Genomic DNA, 8,171 nt, shown 5'->3' on the forward strand with positions numbered 1-8,171 from the left:
TTTTAGATGGATTTCCAATCACCGGTTTTCCTCTGTTTCACTGTCTGATCTGCGTTGAGCGTTACCTGGCTGTGGTTCATCCTGTAACCTTTCTGAAGTACAAACCTCTCAGATACAGACTGATGTGTTGTGCTGTCGCCTGGGTCACATGTTTTGTCTCTTGTATATTCATTTTTATGGCACAGTTCTTTGCGCTCTATCTGTTTTATTTTATTTCTTTATTTACACAGTTCCTCCTTTTTCTCTCTATTCAGTTGTTTTGTTGTGTGGCTGTTCTCAGAGCTCTGAAGCAGTCAGGACCAGGAGAGAGAGGGAGAGAGAGAGAGGAGGAAAACCACATGAAGAGAAGAGCGTTTTATCTCATTCTCATAACTACTGTGGCCACGGTAGTCATAAATGCTCCAGAAATTACTTTATTACTACTTAGTTACCTATGGAGTCTAGAGTCTGAAATGGTCATGGCTATTGGTTATCTTTGCTTAAATTTTGCTGGTTTGGTGCAGCCTCTTCTTTTTCTGAATCGAGTAGGAAAGCTGAACTTTATGAAATGTCAGTAATTTAATTAGTGATTAAGTTTAAATCTTCACAGTAACATGTCTATCAGTACACACCTGTGATCAAACATTCATTATTAATGATTCAATATACACTGATTGGCATTCACAAAAAGCATGAGATACCAGATTATGAAAAAGTAACTGTTTAATAAACATTGAGGTTATTTAGCTGTGTTTTTGTAATATTCACTGTTACTTGATAATAACTACACTGTCGGAACAAAATCTGTACCCCAGCTGTCACTGGGGCGGTACGCTTTAAATAAAGTACAGCTTTGGACCTAAAGAGTTCATATTAGGACCTCAAACATCTCAAAGATACTGGTACCAAATATATACATATGTATGCTGTAACTAATGGTAGGACCTCTTGCTCTGCAGTATAATTAGAAATTAGAAAATAAAAGAGTATTTTTTTACTCTGTCCACAGAGTTTTAGAGGTTAAGGGTACTGCCCTAGTAACAGGGGTACATATTTTAACCATTTTATTTAACAGGGAAATTTGATAGATAAAAACATTCTGTTCTTCTACATGTCATTATTTAATGCTGTAGCATTGTGTTCATGGTTAAACAAACCTTTGTTTTTGCTAAAAATTTAATAAGTTTTATTAACTTGAAATAATGTTCTGGATTCAGTACATGCTAGCTTTTTTAATATCAGTAGATTCAATTTATGAATACAAGCAAATATTATTATTACCTTAGGCTACATTTGTGTATTGCACTTACAGTTAAAGGCTATTGGCAATTTTAGCATCAAGGCTTTAATTTATTCAGTTTGTGTTACTTTAAACAGTAATCCACATATGGTTTTTGATAAGGTAAAAACAAGTTGACTTTTTTTGTTAAGTTAAAGTAAAATAAAAATATATGTGATATGAAATCATTTTAGTTTTTATAACAACTGCATTTAATATGTTATGTTTACTTAGTGCTTAGACTAAATATATAAAAATAAAGTTATATTTAGAGATGAGATCCAAAACAAATGAGAATAATGTTATTGTTTATCATTTTATTGTTTTGTAACTGTGGTTATTGTTTAAAATATATAAGAGAAAAATCTGTGCTACACTGTGTTAATTTAGTCAAAAGTGTAGTGTTAATTTAACAACACTCATTATCTGTTAATTTAACACTCAATATTGTTAAATTTTACACTTTGTTCAACACTATTCATTGTTGTTTCCACACTACACTGGTGTTGGCACAGAAATACAGTGTTAAAAATTAACACTCCTAATTTAAGGTCAACACCAGTGTAATGTGAATTCAACAATGTTAAGTGTTAAAATACTGATTAATAGCCACTTTTGTTGCTAATGGGTTGTTTCTATAAAAGACAAATGACAAGAAATATTGCAAAACCTCTTTTTATTAAAGTACATCACATTTAATATTTACATTGATACACACAGCACTTTGCATTTGACACTGCTTATTTAAATACCTCAGCTACAATTAGAAACAGAATACAGTATGGAATAATGAAAGTTATTATACCACAGCGCAGTGACATGAAAACCACTTATTATAAGGTCTTTAATATATCAAATGAGAGTTTAAAAAAAATTAGCCACCCTACTCAAAACTTGAACATTAAAATACACTGCAATTACCTTACTGGCAGGCAGAAATGCTTATCCTTCACAATACTAAAGATTTTTCCATAACAAAACAGACATTTCAATTCAAAAGACGTTTCATTTTTCTTAAATAGGTTCCAACCTGGTATTTAGTTTTGTAGTTGTTTTACTCATGATGTAGTGGAAGGCTGCATCAGTGGTCTTCATCATGGAGGGAATGGCTTTTTGGTCCAGAATGATGCAAAAATTCTGGATGCAACTTCTGTTCCCAACTCAGTGCAGGCAGGGCTGTGCTGATTCATCCCCCTCAAAGCATGGATTGATGCTCATCACCTAAGAGTGTTTTAAAAGAGTGTATTTGATCAATGTATTTGATGTGTATTTATGAACTTGTATGCATTTACATGGGGTGAACAATGCAAGCAAACTAACTGCTGAATAAATAACTAGAATAAAATACTAAAAAACTTACACAGCACAATCAGTAGCTTCAGTTGCACATTGACCCTCTCCAGTCTTTCTTCCTTTCACAAATGAAGGCAAGAGGTGAATGAGCCAGGGAAGAGCTGCCACATCACTGTCCCGTCCTAGCAAAACAGAATTTAAACACCATGAGTATACAGTTAAACTTTAAAACCTTAAAAGTAGCAAACCCATGTACACTTACCATATTTAAACTCCTGTTGACCAGACAGAGGGTCATCCATATTGTTGTATGTTGGCTATTTTGCAATACATCACCTCAGCATATTTCTGCAGATTTTCAAAGACAAAAAGAGTCAAGAAAATACCAAAAAGGGTCCAGTTTTAACAGTTATTTGAATTAAAAATCATCTCAGTATAATAAATCATGTTAGAGACAGTGTACAGTACTAATGTACTGTGTGTACTCACATAACTAGTTGGGTAGCTCTTATCCTCCAAACTGGGTTAAGGAATAACAGTTCCAGAATTCATGGGTATGCCGTATTCAAATATAGTCTGGTAGGGTCCTATCACAAAAAAATGACAATAAAGATTCTGAAAACTCAACATTCTTTTTATATTAAAAACAGCACTCAAGACAATATGAATCTTCATTTATACATTTTCAAAATAGTAATCAATTTGATTGCTATTTAATATGACATCAATAGCAAAACGATGTATGAGAAGATAATATATTTTTATTAAAGTTGGCAGCAGGTCATGTGAGTTTCTTTCCAGATTAATAATAATAATAATAATAATATGTACAAAACTACATATACTAAAAAGATTGGTTAACTGTTCAGTTATGTCAAATAAAATGATTTATATGTATAAATATATAAACTTACCTTCTGTAATGAATTTATATAAGTATTAGCAGTCGTTTCTCATTGGAAGTCATCCATGTCAGGTCTTCTTTAATAAACTGCCCTAAAAACAGCATCTCTTCTGAATGATTTGAAGCACTCAGTGTGAACTTTCACCAAACTAGCATCTATAATGACAGAAAAAAAAAAAAAAACGTTCACGTTAGCCTTACACGTTTTACACTTTCGTATGTATTTGCCATTTGCATCTGTCTGACATCTAGCGCCACGAAAAGCATACAACACACAATGCATCCAATCTGTGCATACAAATGATGATATATTGTGAGGTTTTGGTCAAATTAATTGTTGGTTTGGCGATATTTCCCCTGTTTGCATACATCTTAGAAAAACATATGACGATGCGGTTGCGGTTTTCTCCGTGTTTTTCAGTAATTTGAATAATTAACCGATATCCATGCACTCACGTGCATGTAAACGACCTCGTTAACTCACGGTATCTAGCCTATATGATTACCTCATAACGAGCATCATATGGTGAATAAACGAGCTTTCATTTAACTTAATTTCATACCTTCAATTTGTAGTGCATGCCGCGTTTTATCATGGTTCAATTCTTTCGTTCATATCTCCTGTTAATATTATCCTTCTTGGTTTTAAACTTTTAGCTAGCAGTTTAACTTTATACTAAACTAACAAGGGAACAACGTAACACAAGGTAGCTCTGATTAAACTGAACCAAATAACGAACAAAGGGGAAATAAAATGGGAAAAATATCTTATTTAGGTTTTTTGGCATATGGCTGCGTAGAGTCAGACAGAGAAATAACAGTTTAATTTAGCTAAACCATGTGAATATTATGAGACTGATTTACCTGCTCTCTTCAGTCCTCCTGTGAAAGAAAATGGCGGTAAAATCCCTGACAGGATATGTTTAGTGGAGGCGTGGCTTGATTTACACCGCTCAGAGTGAAATCTGATAACACCCTTGTTTTACACTGACACTGCCGTGAATATAACACTGGCCTAGCAATGGCAGTGTTATTTTATTACCAGATAGTGTTAAAACAGCATCAACACTGTGTATTTAACACCATCCCTGAAAATTTAACACTGGTGATTTTGCTGTGTAAATATTTAAAATTGATTGAACTTTGAACAAATTCTTGCCAGTAAATTACATAAATGTAAATCTACGGTAAATTACCAGCAACCCAGCTCCAATAACATTGTAATTTCTACGGATTTATTTACAGTAACAAAGCGATTTTCTTAAAGTCAGGCCCAGACTGATTGTCCAAAATGCCTGCCAGTACAATGTTGAGGTGCAGTATAAGCAACTTTTAAAAATGGAACAGATTATGCAACGGTTAATTACACTCTGAGGCTATTTTGGGGATTTCCGCCTGGATGTGGCCTACCCAATTTCAAAAGCTTCTTATACCCACAAGCAGAGGTGCACATACAAAATGTTGGTATCATTTTACAGGAAACCCTTTGAAATTACATAAAACACTGTTAAAAGTGCTCAACATGGTTATATGTGATGTCAGTCCTCTAATAAACACAAAAATATATAGGCGCTTTTTGATGTTTTTTTTCTAAAGTCTGTATTTAAAAGTGTATAACTCTGGCCCGGAGTGGTAACGAAACCTGCAGACAGTTTTGTTTGATTCCAGCCATTGCCAGCTTACAGAGAAAAAAGGAATTTTTTCTCTATCATAATCTATGCAAAAGTTATTTTACTCCAACTGAAGGGAGGAATAATACCCTTTTTGTTTCAATTTCTGCCTAAAAACATTTGAAGTGCTACCATAACCACATACACTGGAATAAATGTAATTTCTTTATATCATGTTAAAGAAAACCCTTTGAAGTTACATAAAAAGCTGCTGTTTGTGACAAATAGTGTTATTGATGTTGTTTTTCATATGATAAATCACCAAATTTTCTTTTTTATGTTGTAAATACTGTCTTTGATAGTGTATAACTCTGGTTCTGGATGCTCTAGCAGACTGCAGACAATTCTGGTTGTTAGCAGCAGCAGACAGTAAACACCCAAAAAAAAGAATGAACTCTTTAGCATGTCTCATTCAAAAGATATTCTTATTTTACTGAAGGGTGTGAAAATACATTTTTCATATAAATATACATTTTTTGTTTCGCACATATAATAAATAGCAAGGGATTAATTATGCACACAACCAAAGAAAATGCTGTGAATGAACTCATTGTTTAGAGTAAGACCTAAGATAAAAGATGGTGTATCATTTGTGGCTATCTGTGCTATCTGAGGCAGTCCACACTCAAGTTTCCCATATGTTTACAAAAGACAATTTTTTACCTCATTATTCATTCGACGATTGTTGGATATGTGATGGCAATAGAACAAAAATAATGCTGTAGCCTTATTCCTGAGAATGAGAGCTTTCATTTGATATAAGACTTGCCCATGTTTGTCATAGGCCTACTTGAAAAATATGAAATATTTGAATATTAAATCATATACAAAATTGTGTGTGGGGGGGGTGATAGTGTAAATTAAGTGTAAACTTTCTTACAGTAAAACATATGTCAAAGTGATGCATATCTGCAGAAAGTAGAGAGTCTAAGCTTTCAAACAGTATCTCATATGTGTTACTGGTGTCCATGACAGACCATTACAAATTAAAGGAATATTTTATATTAAGTCAAAATAAGATAATTCTGGACCCGGTACAGGGTCCACAGAGTCAATCAAGTTAAAAACTTTATTTTTAAATATCTGGAAAAAACAGTGTGTGTGTGTGTGTGTTTACATGACATCAACCTAGTCACTCGTCTTCCTTTATTACAATATATTATTCTTGACTTTACTCAAAATTACTTGTTGTGTTTGTTCATTATTTTATATCATAGGTTTTTATAACCTATGGAGTTAAAACCTCACATAAGTCATACATTTATTATGAAAATGTCTGATTTGTATTTAAGGAGGAGTTTTAAACCACCAAAAAAGATTAACCAACTTATTTACGATCTTGTGGGCACAACTTATCAAACAAGCTAACTGCTAATGACCATAGCGGTGCATGTAATGTTTTACATCATGTAAACTGGGCTCTTGTCACACATATTTGTTTTTATAGTAAACACTAATGGTTTTATGGATCTATATATTCAGGGTTTTAAATGTATTTTGGTGATAGACTGGGTGGGTGTTGGATTTCCCGGCCTCAAAATGTATCCCAGTCCAGTCCTCCTTAGAGACCATTTGCATTTACAACTTTGACAGCATGTTCAGCACGCAACCCTTGATGGAGCTGCCAAACATGGGTTATTCATCGTTTCATGGGAAGGTTCGGAAAGCAGTTCTCGAGCACGGTAAGACATTTTTTTTGAAGCAGTCATGTTTTTTTAATAACAAGTTGTGTTTCTCTTTGATGTGATAAAGTACTGATAAATCTATAGGTTATTAAGTGCTGTATAACATCCTTAATTTTTAGTATTCAAGTAAATTGGGTTTATATATCAGGAGTTCCGCTTATATTATTGTAGGTTGGTAGTATTTTGAGAATTTATTTTATGCTCATTTAATTTTCATATTGTTCATACTGTAAAATTTTTTTTATGCTCAACAAAGTAAGTTTGCTTTTAAAACCTTTAATGACTGAAATGTAAAATGAAAATATAATTTTTAAATTTTTTTGAAAAGATAAAAGAACAAAATATGTTTGCAGTTACCTTATGAAATTTCCTAATATGTACCATTTGGGTACCAATGTGTCCCTTTAACTCATTCCCTGCCAGACTTTTTTTTTAAGTTGCCCACCAGCATGATTTTCACAAAATTTTCACAAAATGACTTCCAGGAAAAAATATTCTATAAATTTATAAACATACAAATATATCAAATGAAAGAACAGACCCTCTGCTTTCAAACAGGAAAAAAATGTTTCATCCTATCTTCATTTTTTATAATTTTATAATCTCTTAAATATCTTTAAAAAAAAATGAGCAAAAAGCTGAAAATAATTGCATTTTTGTAAATGAATTTTGTTAGAGATGAAATTTAGAATTATTATCAAAAAATACACAGAGTTTACAATAATTAAATTCATTTTTGCTTCAGTTTTTTATTTTTATAACTCTTTATTCTCTTAATTGACGAGATAACTCGTCAATGGCGGGGAAAGAGTTACGATACCAATATGCACCTTTTTCAAAAAGGTACCATCCCAGTGACAAGTTTTGTACCATCTTGTACTTTTTTTTCTGAGAATGCATCTCAAAAAGGTATTTAATAAAAACAAAAGTAAAAAAAAAAAAAACAATGTACTGTTTTTCATCCCAGCTGACAGGGTCGAACTAAACAATGTGCAACTTATGTTCAAAGTGAAATTATACTGAAGTTGTTCTACATTTGTACAAAAATATAGCTCTGTCTAAAACAGTATCTTTTAAAATTAAGTTAAAAAAAAAAAATAGTACTGTCGTCTCCGCTCTGCCCTACGAGTGTCTGTATCTATAAATGTCTTTTTTCTTTCATTTATTAAACATTTGTAAGATTCTGAAAAGGGTAAGCTTATGACAATCTTAATGCAGTTCTTAACTATTAAAAATTATTTGGTGGCAAATTTGTATGAATCCCCACAGTGTAATTTGTGTACTTTGCTTACTTTTTTCTACCAAACGTACCAAAGTTACTCTTTCACATGAGATTAGGTTGACAATATAAACATAAAATC

At 32.5% G+C, this 8,171-nt stretch overlaps 1 long non-coding RNA gene across 1 annotated transcript; it reads right to left on the minus strand.

The window, feature by feature from the left end:
- Window positions 1-2,016: 2,016 nt before the first annotated feature.
- Window positions 2,017-4,371, minus strand: LOC135721828 (uncharacterized). Its single transcript, XR_010521598.2, has 6 exons — window positions 4,320-4,371; window positions 3,466-3,611; window positions 3,041-3,138; window positions 2,814-2,899; window positions 2,619-2,733; window positions 2,017-2,479 (listed from the first exon to the last, which is right to left on the minus strand). It is a non-coding gene; the product is annotated as an uncharacterized lncRNA (long non-coding RNA).
- Between the last annotated feature and the right edge of the window lie 3,800 nt (window positions 4,372-8,171).

The sequence above is a fragment of the Paramisgurnus dabryanus genome, chromosome 18 (assembly GCF_030506205.2).
Source record: "Paramisgurnus dabryanus chromosome 18, PD_genome_1.1, whole genome shotgun sequence".
In the NCBI taxonomy this organism is placed as follows: Eukaryota; Metazoa; Chordata; class Actinopteri; order Cypriniformes; family Cobitidae; genus Paramisgurnus; species Paramisgurnus dabryanus.